Source organism: Hippocampus guttulatus, chromosome 10 (genome assembly GCF_054856545.1).
Source record: "Hippocampus guttulatus isolate MCC_2025c chromosome 10, RoL_Hgut_1.0, whole genome shotgun sequence".
Lineage (NCBI taxonomy): Eukaryota > Metazoa > Chordata > Actinopteri > Syngnathiformes > Syngnathidae > Hippocampus > Hippocampus guttulatus.
Window position 1 is genome coordinate 7,108,574 of NC_141270.1, and position 21,502 is coordinate 7,130,075.

Here is a 21,502-nt window from a genome sequence, read left to right on the forward strand (position 1 = left end):
TATTTTACTATGTTGAAACCCTAACACTAACATCTAAGCCCTTGCTGGAAAACTGACTTATACCATAACCCTGCAGTGAAACCTTGGCACAAAACCCCAAATAATAACCATTGAAAATTTGAAAGACTAACCCTGACTTCAATACTTTGTACTGACCCTAACCTGAAACATAATCCTAATTTAAAACCTTGAAACTTGGAACTTGAAACCCTAATCCTGACTTTTGGTTGTTTTGAAATGTCTTTCATGCTGTCATTTCATCATTTTAAATGTGAAGCACATTGAGTTACCTTGTGTATGAAATGCTCTTTCTCAATGAATTGCTTTGCCTTGTCTAAATCTGTCTAGAAACTGTGCTTTTGAACCCTACCACCCAACTTAAAACCTGAATCCCGACTTGAAACTTTGAAACTCTTGATGGAAACCCTAATCCTGGTTTAAGATGTACTTTAAAACTCTACCCCTATTTGACACAAACCCTCCCTAAATTGTAACCCTCACATTAGTTTCAAACCCTAATTTGAAGCCTAACCCTCATCTAAGCCTCTCTTGAAACATTGAAACTCAACATCAAACCATAACTCCGTTTTAAAACTCTACTTTAAAACCACAGCCTTGACCCAAAACCCTCGCCATAATCGGAAACCCTAACCCCAACTCGAGACCGTACTTTGAAAGCATAACCCTAACTTGAAACCGTAGCCAAAAACACTCCTCCTATTTCAAATCCTTCTCTCAACTCATTTTTTCCAACTGCATAGAAACACATGAGCAGGCTGTCCTTGCATGTCAAAGAAACAGTTGGCACTATAACCCCTTTACCTATTTATCCATTCATCTATCTCTCTTTGCATTGGAACCCGTCCCAAAGTCTGATAGTCATGGAAAATCTCTACCCCGCCATCCAACAGGCCTCATTCATGTGCTCATCTATGCGCATAATAATATCTCGGCATACAAAGCAGCCCCCATGACAATCCTCTTTACTTCACCAGCCGCTAAGCTCTTTAGCAACTCGCCCCCATCACCACTGCGCAAACTTTGCCCGTGTTCGGAACCGGTCACTCATTCGCCACTCTCTCATAACTATATAGGGAGATTTACATGCAGTAGTAGACGATACAGTTCAAGACAAAGTTGATTAAAAATGTAATTTGATATCGTGATTAGAGAGTTGGGAAACAAGCGAATGATGATAAAAGACATCGAATGATATGTTTTGTATTTAAAACGGCGACATTGCTTTGCAAAACACTACAGCTAACAAATAGCGTCACTGTCCTGATGTTAATAAACCTTTTAAAGCAAGAGATATTTGGACATAAACAATAAAAATGATATTACAATGTAACACTACTTACAGGCCTATATGCTTTATCCTTTGCCGCCCCCGCCCTCAAAAAAAAAAAAGATTGTCACTGCAGCTTACTGAATCAATCATGAAACTCTTCCTTGTGTTCGTCTCAATCTCAATTTCTGTTATACTGCCTCCAGCTGGCCAAGATGCACACACACACACACACACACACACACACACACACACACACACGCGCGAGAAGCAACAGCACAATATCCATTATTGAATTGAAAAATGTACCCAGAATTTTTAATTCTTTACATTCTATTGAATGATGTCATTATTCGACGTTTTTATAAAGTGTGATGGAGTGCAATTGTTTTGTATTAGGAAGCACATTGCAAGACAATTGTGTTGTTTTTTTATGGGGGGGGTGAATTATTGGCATTTCTATTTAGTTCACTGGAAAAAGGTGAATTGACATCATGTTTTTTGAGATAAGAGTGTGCTCATGGAATGAATGAAACTCTTATCTTAAGGCACAACAGGGGAAGAGAGAATACGTTTAAGCAGCCAATCACGGCTCTGGTGGTTTGGAACCAGCATGTTCAATCTGGGAGCACACAGTTCCATTTCCCACCTTGAGGATGATAAAATCTCACGCACACACACACACGCACGCACGCACGCACGCACACACACACAAAGGCACACAAACTATCACATTAATGCTGCGGGGTGGCCGCAGCTCCATTATTTCTCTGAAGAGATTTTTCAATTCCATGGCTGATGCTTGAGGGATTGTGTGCGTGTGTGTGTGTGTGTGGTGTGCATTTCGATGTGATCGTGTGTTTTTCTCTGTTTAGAAAAACAAATCGAGGCAGATACGGTGATGTTAGTGGTGGGGGATTTGGCCCAAAATGGCAACGTAAACCATTTACAAAGCCGACACGAGTGTTATTTGGCATTTTTACTTTGCGTCTAACTAAGCATTCCGTGAAAGTGTGAGGCTGCGTTGACTCAGTGAGCACTATAGCACCATTTTTACACGGTGTGATATATACTTCACTAAAAAGTCCTCGAGAGTGAATAGCGATTAATTTAGCGACCGTGTTCAGAATCATTCACTCATTCCCGACTTCTACCCCGCCGTCTCATAAAAACAACTTGTGCTTTACTGCCATCTTGTGGCATCTATTTGCAATTAATATTGTTGTTTTTTTTAAAGCCGTTGTCAAGTACTCACAGATCATCGCAATACATGGCAGAGTTTAGTCCCAAATCTCAGACATGGATTTTTTGGGGGAAATTTGCCAAAATAAAGTTCCACTAAACGACTAATCAGCCAATTCAATTAATTAAATGCCAAGGGCGTTCATCTAAGATTCCTATACCATCGATATTGAAATCAATCATTTTTCCCGATCAGCGCAATGCATCATGGGATATATTTGATATTTTTAGTGAGCATTACTCGGTCACTAAGAGACATCCATTGTTGGGTACGTTAAGCGCATTATAGCCATTACACTTTACAGCAGCATTACAAAATGGTGACTCACTAAATAGTGGATTCTGAACACAGCCTGAGGTTCTTGATGTGCTTTTTTCCCTCCCCCGCTTCTGGCGGCGATAAAGCTAATTGATTACGGCCACCACTTCATTCTGACCGCATCGATCTGGCAGGAGGGCGGCGCCGCGTCGACCATCAGCGCAAAAGCAATCTCGTCAGGACGCGAGCGCTGCATCCGTCCGCTCTTTAAGTTGAACTGAAGTTAGTGGATATTTCATTAGGTACACTAACGCCATCCAATACAGAGTTGGTTGGAAAGAGTCTGCCTAGAAGAAAAAAAACAATGGCTGCTAAAAAAAATGTCAACTCGAAACTGTGGATCTTGATATGTGGCTTTGGTTGTTCGGTTCACAGGCGACTGAACGAATGGCATTTTGAGTTTTTGAGGTTCTTCGTTCATTCAAGCCATCGTGGCTCGAGTGACGTTTTGAAGTTGCATTAGGAGATTTCGCGCGTCGTTTTTTTTTTTTCTCTTCAAATGAGAGAATGGTGACAACCACCTGAACCATTTACTTTATTGATCATTTTCTCAGGTGGATGCTCTTTTATTTCCTCTTTACCACTTTCCATTTTGCTATCTTCCTGATTCAACACACAAACACGTACACACACACACACACACACACACACACACACACACACACACACACACACACACACACACACACACACACACACACACACACACACACACACACACAGACGCCAATGCAGCAATCACACAGTTCAGCAGCTTTCCCGCCTGGTGTGTTCCTCTACTTTACCTGCAAATCAATTTCCTGTCAGGTTACAAGTGTGTCCTCCAGCAGGGGTCGTGACCTCCACCTGCTGACTCCATCTCCTTGCTTGAATTAAAAGCCTGCATCACATTACACACACACACACAGACCGCACATTGTATTACCTACATGAGGACGAAGAAATCCAATCAGGCTTTTAAGGTACATTAAGAGTGTGGATGTGGTAGCACTCGCACAGCGACATGGATGGATGGATGGATGGAGGCACACTGGGAGATGCGAGGGTGGAAAGAGAGACGACTAAAAATAAAACATGTGGGCTCGCAGAGACACCCGGGGTGTTGATCAATTCGGAACACTCGGTGGAGAAAAAGAGTCAACGGTGTTGTGCAGACGTATTTTTGTCAGCGCGGTGGGAGGACCGGCTTGGTACCATCGTTGGCGGTAGACGTTTTATTGAGAGTCCATTAACTCATTCAGTACCAGCCAATTCTGGACCAAGTCTGAAAAGACGTTTAAAAACGTCTTTGGGAGTGAATGAGTTAAGGCTGGGAAGCACAGAAAAATAAGTCGCTCGCAATTGTCACAATGTGGCTCTGATTTGCTCACGATATCACAAGACGGATCATGTGAAAATTGCAGCTTGTGAAATCCTGCTCAGGTGATAACAGATTTCAGTTTTAAATTGGTATTTTGGCCAAAACGTCTTGACGGGAGGGATGACTGAGACCGAGGAGGGCGGGGGGGGGGGGCAACAAAACATCAACTGGACAGACATAAGGACATTTACAGGGTCAGACTGCTCCGTTTCCATTAAACATATTAATACTGTGCCAGGAGAGATGATGATGAGATATCGATATTTGTACCGCCCCTCCTGCCTAGATGGGAGGCAAGATTGAGACCATCCCAGAAAAAAAGTGTGTCCACCCTAATGACTCTTTTTCATGAATTTAATCATGAAGTGTGAATCGGATGCTGCTGAGACAAAGCGAGAAAGTCCAGTCGATATCGATCGCCTTGACAACGCGCGAGCCACACTACACACTTTGACTCCTGAGACTTGTGGTCGATAACTTGCAACCTGACCTGAGCCAAAAGTGAATTGCCAGACTTCTCATGCAAATCTTCCCGACTCAAGTGTGACTTTAACCCAAAGCAGGACTTCGTCCCTAAGAACCGACTCCCCTGCGTACACGGATGTAATCATATCAAAGGTGACCGGTCGGTGTCAACAACCTTTCGCCGGAGTGTCCTTGAACACAACACGTTTTGCCTCCCCAGGTCCCCGACCCGCCCCCTCTCCCTGGCCACTTCGAGTCAGTCAGCATTTTGCACGGCGCCACCATCAGACAGAAAGTTAGCTAACGTCACAGTGTTTCATTCTGGAGACATTGTTGCATTTTGCAGTATTGTATTTTTAATATGCTAAGAGGTCGGTAGTTGAATTGAGCCCTCGGCCGCATTGAAGATCGTAACCCGACAAAAATATATCAATATGTGTTATTGATGTTTCTTTTTTTTTTTTTTGGAATCAGCATATTTGTTATTTTTAACTTACTTTGACTAGTAACTGGATCAGAACACATTTTTATCTAATCCTGCCACCCTTGAGAATTTCACAATGAAGGAATTTAGCTGCAAATTATTAGAAAATCCGACATTTTTTTGCAGTTAAAAAATAATCATATTCCTTGCCAAAAGTGATGAAGCCCCTGCACCCTTTGTCTTGAATTTTTTTTACTGACAAATTGATTTATGATACTGAATATGACAAAAAAATTGCAATTGCAGCACAATTTGCCCAGAATTTTTTTTTTCATGAATTATCTTTCTTACTGGTAGTCCACGAAGCTCATTTTCATCCTTTTCTGATCAATTTTGTGCGAGTTACAAAAGAAAATTTTTCCAAAAGTAAAAGGGGGGGGGCACACGTGGCTTTATTCCAACACTTGGGCATCTGGCGAGTATTTGCCGCTGATCTCTCGCAGCCCGTGGCTCTTGAAATAGCAAAACAACAGATGTACGCTCACTTTCATATCAAGCTGCTTATTATGTCTGCAAGCTTTTTTATTATTTTTATTTATTTTTTTATTTTTTTACCACGCGGCCGTCCGTCCAGCCATCCGTTCGCCCGTCCACCAGTCAACCGTCACGACTGCACCTCTCCCTTTAGCTCCCTGGATGCATTTAAGGTCTGTCATTGGCAAGCGACCCGCATTATCGGACTGACTCGGAATGGAGATTTAGATAAGAGGCTGGGAGCTGAAGGCAAGAGGCGGCAGAATACCAAGAGAAAAACCGGCCGGGAGAAAGGAGAGCCCGAGCAGGAGGCGAGTGAAAAGAATCAATTGGGGAAGGAGGGGTTGGGGGGAACGGTAATCAAAATAACCTGCACCCAATGTGAATTGAACAGTAAATAATATTAAAGAAGTGAAAATGCCATTTTTCTTTCAAGTCGGAATTAGTGGCGAGACGCTCTACTATTGCAATTTTTATCAAAGGAATTTAACTCATACAGGTACAACTGTACATTATTAACCCTTTTGGGGACAGAGGCTACTACAGTGGACATCTTATCAGGTGACAGGTTATCATTATTTTAAAAAAAGGATTTAGGGTTGGATGAAAAGTGACACATTCGATTGTTTCGCAAGCAACCAATTATGTCTCCCTCAGCCCCACGTGCTCACTCGCTTAGTCATAAATAAGACAAACAAAAGGGCTTTCCGGGTCTTTGGTGATGCGAGGACCTGGTCTTTGCGATCAATGGCAGCAAAGGGCTGATTAGAGACGAGAGCGTGGGGGTCAAAGCAATCTCAACGCTCACCGGGCTTCTTTTTTTTTTTTTTTTAAGGTGCACCGTCAACAAGGCCGGCTAATTGACATTAGTGTTAAACGGCGAGGGTTTGAGGAAATGTTTCATAGCGCATCCTTAATGTACTTTGGACAGAGGTGGCATTTGTACTCACGTTTTGGACTAAAGTGGAAGGACTTGCCTTGAATAAGACTCAGGTAAAAGACTGATTGAAACGATTTACTGAAGTGAAAGTAAAATAAGTACAGATTTCGAAATTTAGGGCATTCAGTGAACCGCTGCATATTCACGCTCGCGTTTGTGGCTGTCAAAAGTAATCCGCAAGATAAGTCATGTTGTTTGGTTGTCGCTTTTTGCATTGAATCTCACCAAAGTGATCCCGGCACAATTTCTGTGACGATGTTTGCGTTGTGAGCAAAGTACTGTCGAGTAGATTTTATTTAATTTTTTTAAAGCTGCTTTTGCTTATAGACCGCCGGCTTCCAAAAAAAAAAAAACAAAAAAAAACAAAGCTGAAAACTCGGCGTCAGCAAACAGCTAAAATCCCTCCGTGACAGCATGCGACTGCATTTTGGAAACAGCGTGTTTAAAAAAAAAAATCCTCCTTTTTTTTCTTTTTAAATGCAAGAAAAAAGCTGCAGCGCACAATGATTGTTTCCTGATAATATTCACAATATTCACATTATATAAGGTACCGGGTTCAATTCCAGCTCCCCCGCCTATTGCCCAAAGGCAGCTGGGATAGGCTCCGGCACGCCCCGCGACCCTTTTGAGGATAAAGCGGATCAGAAAATGGATGGATGGACGGATGGATGGTGAAAATTGGTAGCTAGGCAGGTGGGGTTAGTCGGTAGGGTAGGTCAGAGGTAGCTCAAGTTGAGTAAGGACGGTAGCTATCGAAGGTAAGGTAGGTTTGAATTTGGATGCAAGGACAAGCTCCGAGTTGTAGCTCAGCTCATCGAAAGGGGAAAAAAAAATCTTTAACTTCCTCTGCATCTGTGACGGATGAAGTTACATTCTGCATCCTTCTCCCCTCACTGCCATTCCGTCAGGTTTGGTTTTCTGCATTCTCTCTACCTCCCTCAACACTCCTATTGACATTCATCTCGCAAGCCAAGGGAGCTTGTCTGCTTTATCGAATGCAAAGTCACCGTTTGCATCGAAGTAGCCCGGCATTCACCAACATTGTTTTTTTTTTTTGTTTTTTGTTTTAATTCTTACCGTGGCCATCCATGCAAAGGGCGCACCTGTGCTGAAAAGACCCTTTTCGGACAAGAACAATCGACAAAACTGAGGAAGCAGGTTCTGAGTAGACAAGCAGGATATATAGCGAGCCATTGTTAAGAAGGAAGTTAAGATGCAGCATGTAGGCAAGGTAGTTTGATCGGGAAAGAGGTTAAACGTAGGTCCAGTTTGTAGTCTGGTCAAGAAAGTTAACGTTTGCAAGGAAGTCTATGTATGTTTGGTCTGTCAGGTTGGTCGCTGAGGATGTTAAGATGGGCAGCTAAGGAAGATTAGATAAGGCCAGTTGGTGCCGTGAGGAAAGGTTAGTAGGTCCGAGGTTAGTTAGGTTGAAAGTGGAGTTATTCTGTTGTATCAGCGGCAACAGGTGAGGAACGAGATAATTGACCACACTGCCATCTAGTGGAAAAGCATTTCATTGTTCTGCCTGTCACTATATTCCCTGATTTGGAGTAACTAGTGATTACTTTTCAGACCATTGTTACAGAGTAACCTGACACATGATAAGCTGTCCGCTGTCGTAACCGCTGTCCCTGAAAGGGTTCATGACACAATGGTTGGGAATCCAACATCCAATAGGGCAACATTTTGGCCCTAAAATGTCCTCCAGAAAGGCACAAACATCCCCTCAATAAAACATTTGGACATCACTGGTGGTGCCACACAAAGATAGAAAGACAAGAGCACGCAGACAAAATGCTCGGAAACTGTCCCGATGTAACAAAACGTGACATCACCTTCGCTTCCATCTGTCCACAAAAGTGCGGGTGGTCTCGTCCTGCCCGCTGTAATAAAAACTTTTTTACCGTCATGTTAAACTGGAGGGACAAACGCCGTAAACTGACGGTCTTCAGTGGGCCAAGGGAGACTCATTTGCATCACAGTGCACGCATGGGCAGTAAAAAAAAAGACACTTGCTTTAACTGCGTGTGTCGACGACAGCGCGCGCTTTCACACACGCTGACAACGATCGGTTAAACAATGCAGCAGAATGTGATGGAAATGCGCGGTGCTGTCGCTCTTTTTCAGTCTCTTTCCTGTTGGTTGTCGCGGTAACCACTAGCGTCTGACCTTTGGCGAACGACGCCCTTGGGAACGTACGCCTGGTGTGAACGCGTGTTGTGACACTCGCTGATGTACAACAACAACAAAAACTAATCAATACAACTGTTACACTACTGTGGATTTTATGTGGAAAATCTGGCGGAATTCTTTGAAAGTCTTTAAAGCTCATGGAAGCACGTCAGGTTACTTGAGAGGGTGAAGGACCAACTATCCATCCATCCATTTTCTGATCCGCTTTATCCTCACAAGGGTCGCGGGGCATGCCGGAGCCTATGCCAGCTGTCGTCGGGCAAAACGCGGGGGACACCCTGAACCGGTTGCCAGCCAATCGCAGGGCACAGAGAGACGAACCACCATCCGCGCTCACACTCACACCTAGGGACATTTTAGAGTGTTCAATCAGCCTGCCATGCATGTTTTTGGAATGTGGGAGGAAACCGGAGTACCCGGAGAAAACCCACGCAGGCACAGGGAGAACATGCAAACTCCACACAGGGAGACCTGAGCTGGAAACGAACCCTTACGCGCGAACCAGTCAACCACCACCCCTCCCCTGCCCCATTCCTTACCATACCTGACGTTACCCTACCGTTGCGTTCTTACTTTAACTCTTATCGACCTGCCTTCCTCCACTTCCTTAGCTACCTCCCAATATCTTCATATCCATACCGACCCATTTTAACTTTCCTCTTTGTCTCCCAACTCACTGACCTAGCTACCAACTTACCTGAACGTCCTTAGCTACCTCCCTATCTTAGGATCCATATCGACCTATTTTTACTTCTTTGCCGACCAACCGATTGATCAACCTCCCTACCTCCCTACCTACTTTCATTTCCTTTCCTAACTTCATTGTCTTCCTTTCCTACCTCCCCTATCTGTTTTTCTGTTTGACTCCTTTGCACCTTTTAATGAGTGAAATATTTCCAGCTGTCTATCAATGATTGTGCTTTGGAGTACCAAGATCCGTTTGTGCATTGTTCTACCATTCCGTACGCTATTTCTTCATCTCTGTGTTTCAATCCAAACCTTTGAGGCAGACGTCCACCCCACTTTGAACTCTGCTGCTGTCCAGGATGTGTATTCATGTTACTGTATTTCATTCAGTTACGACTGACATACTTCTTGCCTCCGATTTAATCGTGAACAAATGGGTTCAAAAAGGTTTGGCGAGTCAAGTAAAAAAAAGGGGAGATGTGAAATATGAGCGTCAGTGCCGTGGAGGGGGGAGAAAAATCAGACTTTGCTTAGGTTTGCATGTCTGGCCAATCAGGATCAGTTTGATATGTCTGCCAAAACCGCAGCGCTTGTGCGAGCTGAAGCGACCGGGGTTGGGGAGGGACCCTTCTTATGGAAAAGTCGTCAATGTGAAATCCAGTCAAGGCCAAAGCAAACATCTGCTCAAATGGCAGCAGGAGGCTGCATGTGTGCTTGTGTGTGTGTATGTGTGACTGCTGTCAGACGGGCTTTGTCTCAGCAGAACTTTTCACAGCTGCTAAACCTGCATCACACACACGCGCGCACACACACACATGTGCGCACAGGTCAATAGCACAATGAAGAATAAAGCGTTACCCTCCACTAGTTTCCATTCCGAGTTCCCCTTTGGACTCACTTCATCAGTCTCCCACTGCCCCCACCCTCTCCAATTTTCTTTCCTATTTACATTCTTTCGTCTTCAGCTTCTCCTCAAATGATTTAGAAACGTTCTGATATGGAAATCAAAATGCTTCTTGCTTTTTTGCGACTTTTATTAACCTTCATTTCTATCCCCCACTTAACTGAGAAAATATTGTAGCATCGCATCGACCTGACTACACTACTTACTTACCTACCGACTGCCCATCTGCCATTCCGACCTTATAAATCGACTCTCCCATACAAAAGCTCCAGACCTTGTTTGCCGACCTACCACCTAAATACCACCCTCCCTTGCCTAACTCAAGACCTTCCATAACCACATTTGTACCGAGGTAGGTACTATAGTTGCCCAACTGAACTTCCAAATGACCTTTTTTAACTATCTAACTGCGTGACCCTACCTCACCAACAGTCCTTTCTCGCATACCTTCTCAACTATTCCTTCCTACCAAACGACATCCCAAACCTACTGACAGACTGACCGACCAGCCAACCAACCCTCGTGACATACACACCTACCTCACCTACCTTTCCTTCCCAAAGACGACCATACCCGTTCTCCAGATATACAGCTATTTTACTGCCTACTTTCTCTACCCACCACCCCTTCAACCTACACTACCGGCCATCTTTCCTTACCTACCTACTCTACCTTCCCTATCATCCCCAACCCACATATCATTCTCAGTGTGCACAACATTGCACTCCCATTTATCGAACCGTGTCCAAGGTCTCTTCCTGTTAAGAGTTTCACTGCTTGGCATTTCAAAAGCAATTTCATTCCTTTCGAAGCACTTAAACCTGGCCTTGAACACATTGCCGTTGTATGCTTGAGAGTATTGAAGTATATTACACAACTTTTGAGACAGCTCGTTCGAAAATATGCTCACGGCATGTGACGCCGGTTGACTATCATCGTATTTGAGCGTCAGATTATTGTCGTGTTGGTTCGTTTTCATTGGCCCGGTGCCAAATTTGACTTGTTTGGCTTTGTTGAAGTTTGTGCCTCCGGGCCTCGATCTGTTATTGTTCTGGTACAAATAGGTCACATAAGAAGCGAGACCCTCCCAGTCATATACACACACATCGTTCCGTGATTCGAAGGATGCAAGGGTCATTGTGGTGCCACACTCAACGGCTAAAACACACAACGCGGAAATTCCCGTCCGACAAAATGCTCCTTGTGGTTAAACTCCCCACATCTAAACCTTCACACAACAAGGTGGATTAGCCTCATTTACAAATGTATGGCTTTGCGACGCCGTCAATAGCCGACCTTGCGCTGTGTGTGTATGTGTGTGTGTGTGTGTGTGTGCAATCCAATGAATAATTCAGTGGCAGCATAAGAGTTAAAAGGGGCGGAAAAATACACTTGTTAAGCCCGTCAAAGAAGCAAGTGGAACCTTCCGTCACAAAGAGGAAGGAGTGCAGAAGGTTTGTCAGAAGTTCCAGACGTCTAATCAAAGACCATTTTACTCAGCACCAAAAAATATAGTTTTTTAAAAAACATTTTTTAAATTTCAAACCTTTCCCGTGTACATACTGCACATGCACCGTTGTGGGAATTGCAATCATGGCTTCCTAGTTCTATTTTATTTATTTATTTTTTTAATAAACAAAATTGTATCTCAATGGAGAATTTTTGAGGAAGCTGAGAATACAAAATTGAGACTTTTGGAGCTGTCTTCCTTTTTTTTTTAATGTCTGTTTCCTTACACAGAGATGATGGTGCGTTTGGGGGGCGGGGTGGGGGGAGTGCAATCCCTTGATTCATTTTGGGTTATACTACTTTCATGCACTGTATGAAGTGTCAAGCAATTGGAAGGTGTGCCATTCTCATTGTAGCCACTACAACCACACATTACTCATTATCTTTGTCAAAATCGTGTTTTGATGGATCTTGATGGTCGTACCGATTTTTGTGGCCGATGACAATGTATAATTGTGACTGGAATCGATTAGGAATTTATTAACTAGTCACCAAGATTAAGTCCTGTCGATGACGGTGGCATGTTTTCAAAGTGTTGCTGACTTTTTAGACAAATCAAAAAGGAGGAACCATTTTTGTGCTCAACCTAACTGGAAGCAGTTTCACAAAGAGTCGGGTTTGGAAAATGGGATTGATTGGTTTAGCCTGGATCAGTTCTGATCGTGTGTGATTGAGGAACTACAGAAAGTGTCAAAATCAAGAGGCCCCCCCACTTTGGTATACATTGCAGTCATGACAACCACGCATTCCTCATTACCTTTTCGAAACAACGTGTTCAATGTAAGACCTCAGTCACATTTTGGAAGTTCATTTATTTTCCAACATACATTTTTAGCTCCACTTTCCCAAACCTTTAGTTCCCTTTTTTTTTTTTTTGCCCTGAATGCGCCCAGCTGAACATAAGTGAATGTGGCAGGCCCGGTTGGTGTGTCTTTGTGCATCATTGCTTTAGACTAACAACCCACCATCCCCCCTAAATACCACACACACACACACACACACACACACATTGAAATTGTATGGAACTTTTTGAGACTCATACCAGATGTTCCTCCCCTCCTCGCTTTACTCCCTCGTCTCATTTTTCTGTCCCATTTCCTCCGTCATTCATGCTCATACGTCAAAAAATCCTTCTTCCATTCCTCTATTCTTCCATATTCATCCCTTTCTCCTCTTTATCCCCCCACCCCCACCCTCTTCCACTTGAGTCGCTTTCCTTTTCATTCCGCCGTTAATTTGTGGTAATGTTTGTACACGACCTTCCTCTCCCCCTCCATTCACTGCGTTTGCGCCGTAAGGATGGCGCTCGTTCTCAATGATGCCGCTAACGCGGTGGAAGTGTCGCCTCCATTCACCATCATTAAAATCTCACATCCTCTCTGCAGCCTCGTTGTCATTCTCCACCCGGCGCTCCTTTCATTCCTCTGCTAGGATCCCCCCCTCCACCCCCCTTCCCCTGACGTCCTTAGTCGAGACAAACTCATTTGAAACTCTCCGAGCGGTAAAGCAACAAATACGAGAATGCAAAACAGTCACAGAGAGTACGGAGGGAGGAGGTGATTTGCAAACCTTTTCATTTTAATACCTCTCGGCTCACGCAGGCGGAATCCTTTATTAGTATTAGTATTATTTCGACATTATTCATCATCTCTCCTGGATTGTTTTCTTCTTCTCTCTTCTTCCTGTCTCCCCCAAAGAGGCTTCTTTATGCTCCAGAATCAGCATTTCACACCAAAATTTTGACCTAATCTAAAGAAAATACTCACTTAAGTCTCACCGGTGTCGCTAGCTTGTTTTCAAACGGTCGCCGGCTGTCATAACAAATCAAGAAGATGGCATCCACAAAACAATGCTGCAGCAAAGCATTCAGATACTGTAATGAGTCGTCATCTTCCCCGAGTAACATTTTACACTCTTCTTTCTGCTCCTGCCTCAAAATGTCGCCATATCATTTGGGGAAAAATAGCTCCTTAAGTGCGATATGTGTCGGCAGCGCACTTTCAAACTGTTGCCGACTGTCCAAACAAATTAAGAGCTGAAACGTCCTGCACAAACGCCCCGAGGTTTGCATTCACTCTGCTGTTGCAGTTTCACACGTTCAGAGTTGTGGGGGTCGTCTCAACCGAGTGACACGTTACTGTTTTCTCTCTCCCGCGCCACACAATTTGAATTTCATCTTAAAAAAACAAAAGGTAGCCACTGAATTCCTTTAAGGCTTGCTTTCAAATAGTTGCCAACTGTCAAAACGAATCAAGAGGGCATTGCTGACAACAATGTAAACAGAAAAGTAAATGAAAAGCTTTCTCATTGCAAAACAGAGGCGTAACAGTACAGTTGTTGTTTTTTTTCAAATATATTGACCTGTCCCTTTAAGACAGAAGTCATTGAAATCCTTCTACCCATGCAGTAGGCCAATCCAGATAATTATGTCTGTCATCATCCTCCGTGATACTTTAGAGTCTTCTTTGTATCCCACATTTCAACATTCGATGGGAAAAGAACCCTTCGCAAGCAGGCCAGATACCACCTGACAAAGAATATTCAGGTGGGATCTTACTGAACAACGAATGCTGAGTCAGCGCTTGCGAACATCGCCAATTTCGAGTCCGTTTTTCTTGACGCCTCGAAAAAATGTTTCCAATTGTTAAAGAATTTCTTGAACCCCGATGAAAATTGCAAATCCGCTACGTTCGCAAGCATTCCCCGAGCATTCGCCACACTGTGAGATACGAGCTTTAACATTGCCAAGAGAAGCTACGTAAGACAGCTGCAAAACCCGTTTTTCTGCGAATGACTCTGGGGTCAGTCTGGAAAGGTTGACGATCCATCACCAAGTCCAGGAGAACCTCCCCCACTATGTACCTTAGTGTTCATGTCCTAAATGTGTTTTGTTCGAGTGGCTTGTTTGTCGTAGATCTGGAGTGGCTTGAACTACTAGTGACAGATTTCTCCTGCATTATTGCCATACTTATCCAAGAAAGATGATTCTGAATTTCAGAACAATTTGAATTGAATCTAAATAGCCACTTAATAGCCATTTAGACACCTCTAAGTTTTGGTAGCATACTTTCACACTGTTGCCGACTGTCAACAAATGTGCGCTAAGAATGCTAAAGCTAACAACACACGCAAGTGTGTTGGAACGCAGCAGAAGACGTTTATTCGCACAGTTCTCGCCGCTTCACACATTCAGATAATTAGATGCGTGACCCCGTCAACGCGAAGCGTCGTGTGTCTCGGGCGCTCAACATCACACGACAGCAAATTCACGCCTCAAAAGCTGGCAAACTCAACTTCAACCCACTCGTTTCTCATTTTTTGCTCCCCGTACGCCAAGGCCAGCAAGCTAGGAAACAATCATCTTAGATTTGAAGAGCTAAAATGTATTCCGGTCCAGTAATGATGTTTCCTTAATGGGCTGCCATAGAAAAGCTTGTACAAGAAGAGTTGACGCGATTGCTGAAACATAACCACAGTTTTCATCATTTCTGCAACGATCTGATCATTCCCTTCCCACCACTCATGCCTTGTCCATTGTCCTCGTCACCCACACGCCCCACACCAAATATCCACGTATTGATCCAGCCGCCTGTGATACGTCACAGTGATTGACAGCTCCTAATTGGCTTAATCTCAACCCCCTCTCCAGGGAGCCTGTTGTGCTGTGCCTCATCTGGATACAGCTGTCCCTTTATTCCGCAGTTGACACCATGACCCCCGGCAGCCTGCCAGGGGGCTGCTCACCAGTGATGGAGATAGTGAGGTGGCGAGTGAGTGAGAGAGGTTAAATACATCTAAAATGCAGACACCATCTTCCCCTCCCCCTCCCCCTTTTTTTGTCTTTTGGGATAACATGCTGCTTTCTGATGGACGCACCCATGCGGAGAAAGTATTAATTCTGTGGGAGATCAAGTGAGCGCCTCTCGGGAAACACAAGTATCCGCTGTTTGTGGGGACCCCTGAGCCTTCACATTTGGACAGTCAAAAGAGGGGGAAACCTGCAGCAGTTTAGAATGACCTGTGCAGCAATTGTGGATTTGTGACTATTACGATATTGATGTAGTCTTTGTCAAAATGATCCGGGTCACACATCTGCAGTGGAGAATTAATTGAAAAGTCCCAGAACCAACGAATTCCATCAACAGACAGAAAATAGTGTCCAGTCCATTCAAAACATCCCCCCGCTAAAGTAGTTATTTAAGTCGGTTAGGTCCGGAATTGGCCGCAGTTGTCCACAATTAGTCACAAGGCCAGTAAACGGCGCTGTGGTGCCATCAACAAACAGACGCTTGTCCCGTTTCCTGCTTGCGCTGCTATCGTCGTTAGAGAACCAGACTTACAGTAGACGAGAGCAGGCTAAAACAGTTATGTGAGTAGTGGAGATGTTCCCATTAATAATAATAGAAAGCATGGACATTACCTGAGCATCGCATTTACAAGGAGCGTGTCATATCTTACCATTCATATCTATTTTTTAGTCAGGCTCTTCTAGTGGATACTCCTCTCAAGCATTTATTTTTGGTCGAGTTCATTTTTTGAAGCCCTTATCCATAGCATCTAATCATAACAGAAGTGAAAAAGGAAGTGCTAACGTCATTGCTCATGAATGTGACCAGATGTAGGCCATTCTCCTCTCACCACTAGGTAACTTTAGATCAAATTTAAAACTTACAATGAGTTTCAAGTTTTTACATATATTTCTCTGCAAGAATTTTGAACTGTACTGGATATTTTCACGCTATGAAAAAAAAAAGTACAAAACAATTTTTTTACCCTATTAAGTGTTTTTGGGTCATGAAAAAAAAGACGATCCCTTCCCCATATCAATCTGTTAAATCCACTGTATTAAAAAAAGAAAAGAAAAGAAAATATTTTAATATGCATGTTTGGCCAGTAGTTGGCAATGTTGCATGTGTAGGTTCTAAAGAGAGCCACACACTTTGTGATATTCCTGATCAAAGTCGACAAAGTCCTGGTTGCTGGATGTGTCGAAGTGATTATCCTGAGGACTATCTTGTGTGTGTGTGTGTGGGGGGGGGGTCTTAAAGCAGGGTCCACACATTACGATTATAGGGACAAATTTGAGCCTTCTCCGCTTGGTCCGATCAAACTCAGCAAAGGCACTATCATCGGATGTTAGATTTAGTGATTGCCATGTGATGTAAGGTGTGGTTTGAGCCTTCCAATTCGCGCTTCGTATCTCCATTGCATCCAGGTGATTGAATCCAACATAGCAAATGTGTTTGAGGTGAAGCAAATTGTGCTTCATGAAGGTTTGTTGCAGCCCTGGCGACTCGCTTTTGTCCCTTAATGAATTTCAGTAGTTTGGCTCCACTATCTTCACCTCAAGTGTCCTTGAGCGAGACAGTGAGTCACCGCTTCCCCATTGGGTCTGAAACTCATCCGAGAGCAGAGAGGCGACCCCCGCCCCGTCCCCCTCCCTGATTAGCTTTGCTCTATTGAGGAGGCAAGGACCAGAACAGAAGGTCTCCGAAAAGGCCGATAAGCCTTTAAAGGCCCCCCTCCAGCCCACCCCCACACGTCAGCCTGACACCCACGACATCCCATTCATCCAGTGGGTGACAACGCGTTTACGCTGGCATTAGCCCACCCCGACCCCGGCGGACCGACTCTGTGATTGAGGTGCCTCCCTGGCATTAGCTCTTTAATAGCTCGGAAGCATTTTTTATTCATTACGCTTAATGGCTTGATTGCACAGCAGAATTTGCATCGTGGAGCAAGCAAGTAAAGATATTGGGATGGCTAATAAAAGCTCATCAATATTTGATGCAAACTTCTAAGGGTCCTTAATCCTTACGTGCATTGTGGCCACTGTTGTTTTCTTCCATGTGTGCAGATGGCTTGATGTAAAAATTGCGCGGCGGTCACTACAGTGAGCGTGGATGCCGTCCACTGTAGTGACTAATGTACAACTTTGACATCAAAACAGCCTCCGGGAGTCTGTCATCATTTTTTACTTTAAAAGGTTAAGATGGGATATAAAAAAGAGAAAAATAAGGAAAACTATCACCCCTGTTTCAAACTCTCAAGACCCTAATCATGGCTTGAAAATGTAAAAAGAAACTGTAACTCAAGATTTAAACCCTCAATTGAAATCCTCACCCTTTGTTTGAAACACCAACTGACGTTAGAAATCGGAACTTAAAACCCTAAATCCTAAACGCATGTAAAAGCCAACAGCCTTGAATTTCCACACGCTATTGATCATCAGTAATTACGTCGGACCCTCGAGTACACGCCGGGTCTCGACACGGGATAACTGAAGAGCACGTGAGCCTGTTTGCGCTTTTTCTAACTGATCATGCATGGATTGTCGGGAATCAACAGCATGATGGCGTGTTAGGGTTCCAATTGATTAGCGGTGTCGCCTTGCATGTGTGATGACCCTAATTAGCCCGCTTAAATGAGCCCCTCGCTGGCAAGACCCGATGTACACGTTACCACTCGGCAGGGACAGCGCACGACACACGCAGATAGCTCGTTGTCCTTATACTGAACTTTTCGGGATTTTGAAGGTAGGCAGATGGGCTGAGTCATTGAAAAATAAGTCAAAAAATAAAAATAGTAAACAGTTGTAATGTGTGTGTGTGAAATCGCTAAGTTTTTATAAAAGTGTACCATTCTCCGTTAAATATGTAAAATAGTTCATTTGAAGAGTAAGGTCTGTTTTATTCGATTTTTTTTAATATTCAATCAATTTGTCAATTATTGAATCAACTAAAAACTCAAAATTGTATTACAATGTTGAAATTGTTAAATATGCTGAACAAAGTAATGTATTTTTGTCTTGTTGTATGATGTATTTGTTTTATTTGAATTATTAATTGAAATAAATGCAAGAAATCCTTAAATTGTAGATATAAAATAATTTATCTTGTTCCTAAAATTATTCATTCTCTTTTTTTAATGGATACGTGTGTAGTTGTGGTTTTAATATTAATTAGCCAATTGTCAAAAATCTGTGAATAATGTTTTTAAAATGTGTATGTATATTTTTAATAGATGTATTATAGAAATACTTTTTAATTTTTTTTATTTTTTTCCGTGAAATAAATCAACTATCCAATGATTAATAATTAATAAAATAATACGAAAACCATCTACACATTGGATTTCAATTTAAACAATTTGGGACAACAAGTCAAGTAAATTCTTGCAAAAAAAGAGAATTATGTGACAGTTTAAAGATGTAAAAACTGGAAGATACGAGTCCTCCCCCCCTGTTTGACAGAGAAGCCCTTGTTGTCGTTCCTCTAAGCCGCCATCTCACACCCCCATCTTCAATCTCCATGAAGCTCATTCCTTTTCTGCCAAAAGCCCTCAAAGCCAATTAACAATTAAGGCTTGTCTCGGCGCCACCTCCTCGAGCTTCCTTGTGTGCCTTTTGTTTGGTGGGGGTGAGGGGCTGGGGGTCTTTGATTGATACTGAAATGTTTCAATCGTGGCCACCCCCGCCCACAAAAAAACAAAAAAACAAAACAGGATTTCTATTTTGGCGTCGTACGGGAGGCTGGAGACCCAAAAGAAAGATCTTGGCTCGGCTTTGCTTTTCAGGATCGTTTGTGAACCGTGAATGTTTATGCACAACCCCCACCAAGGGGCGAGAGGTGTTGTTTTGATTGATTTTCAGCAGAGTTACGCATTAGTACACGAGCCAAACTTGACGTCGAGGTGGCGGAAGCTGGTGAATCGTTTTCAAATCTGGTGAGAAATGTCGATAAACGGTCCCTACAAGCAAATACTCGTTATTCTCCATGACGACCTAGTAACTGTTCACTTTTGACTCGGCGTGAGACTTGATTTTTAGTTTGACTGTTTTTGAGCTTTCTACTGAATTTGCTATTAATTACTTTTATTGTTTATTATTTTATAAATTATTTGTGCTCCATTTACAGCACTTTGTATACAGCTGTATTTTATCATTGTTTTTTATTAAATGCGCCATAAATAGTCGAGTTGTTATGAAAAATATCAGCGTGTGTTGCTCAGAGTTGCAAAGAGGTTGAAAGTTTGCAGTCGCAAATTAAACTGGGGAATTTTAGATATATTGTGAATTGGAAATTCAAATTGAAAACATTTAAATTGAATTGAGAAAAATAAATTATATATCTGTAAATGTATATTATTATTTTGCCATCAAAAATCCCTTTCTGTCTTAATTGTGTTGTTTTATACTGTAGTTTAGGTGTCGCAAAAGGAAAAAAAATACACCGTCAACAACAAAATTCTTTTGTTTGTGAGATTTTAATTTTTTTTCTTTCGTTTTTTTCACCATGTATTGTAATTCATAGCTGAAAATAAATTGCACCTGTTGCTGAACCAAACCCCTAATTAATAAAATATGGATATATTTGACAACATTCGACGTTATTTTATTATTATAATTATTTTTTTTAATGAAAATTTAATGTGCTACAGAATAAAAGGGAAGAATAAATATCAGTGCAAAAAAATCATCTCGGAATTTTTATTTGTACATCTGAGGGGAAGAAATAGTCAAAAATTGAAAGAAGAAACGCTACCCTTTTTGGGAGTTTTTGTGCTCATATTGTCACAGAACACAATATTCCGTGAGCCTACAACATTCTCTCCATCAGTTAAAGGAGCAGAATGCCACAATTTTAAACCACAAGTCAAGCAAACAAATAATAATGTGTTTACACTGCTGCACGGATAAGTACTCATTATACAGTCTATAATGTTGTTCATACTAATCACTGGATGGTGTTTAGTGTTAATGCACTGAGTATTGTTAGCGTACAATAGTCCTCGTGAGGTTTGCACATCAAAACAGGGGCCATTTGTCATGTAGTCGTTCAAATAGCTGATTTTCACGCAGCAAATCTTTTCAACCGAACATCGTCATCAAATGGTCCGAAACCGCGTGAAACAATTTCCGTGATGGTTTGAGCGCCGAGTGGGATCTTCTTCACCCAAACTCCTTTCACCTTCAAATTTAAGCTCCCGTCAACAAACAGACCTCAACCTTTTCCTTGTCTTCGTCCTCCTCCTCGTTGACACTCATCAAACAAACCGGTGGCTTTGATCCGACCCCCCCCCCCCCCCCCCCCCCCGCCATCCGCCCCGTGTGTCGGAAGGAGAAACACGATATTGCAATCCTCGCAAATGAGATTTCCTCGCCGCCCGGTTGTCAAAGCGAGATACGTCTCTTTCATGGCGGCCTTTTCATCAAAAACCTGTTGACGCGCCACTCGCGTCGCTCTCAAGGAAGATGTGAGCGCGTGTGGCCGGATTATCGGCTGCGCTGTGAATAAACCGTCTGGACGATTTCGGAAACCCAAACAAAACACGAGCTACACTCAAAGATTATTACCGAACAATTTCAAGGACTTGGCACACACGATAGTTTCTATTGTCCATTTAAAGCACAGGTGTCAAAGTCAAGGCCTGCGGGCCAGATCCGGCCCGCCACATAATTTTATGTGGCCCGCGAAAGAAAATCATGCTTGTCAACTTGCATGATCTTTGCTAAAATCTGTACTGAAATGTCAAAGTGTCATGTGTAATAAATAACGTTGCGATTTTGCAAGTGATGAAGGCTGAAGTGACAACAAAAACTGTTATCCAGGTAAGAGTTGAAGAGAAACTGCAAGCA

General features: G+C 42.9%; 1 protein-coding gene across 2 annotated transcripts in view; it reads right to left on the minus strand.

Moving 5' to 3' along the window:
- Positions 1-21,502, minus strand: part of cdh11 (cadherin 11, type 2, OB-cadherin (osteoblast)) — a 75,143-nt gene that overhangs the window by 45,080 nt on the left and 8,561 nt on the right. The window contains exon 2 of one of the 2 annotated variants that reach the window (XM_086122263.1): positions 3,635-3,729. The exons of the other annotated variant lie outside the window; for it this stretch is intronic. The gene's annotated coding sequence lies outside the window, so the exon portion shown is untranslated. The remainder of the gene's footprint in view (positions 1-3,634; positions 3,730-21,502) is intronic. 2 annotated transcript variants of the gene reach the window in all.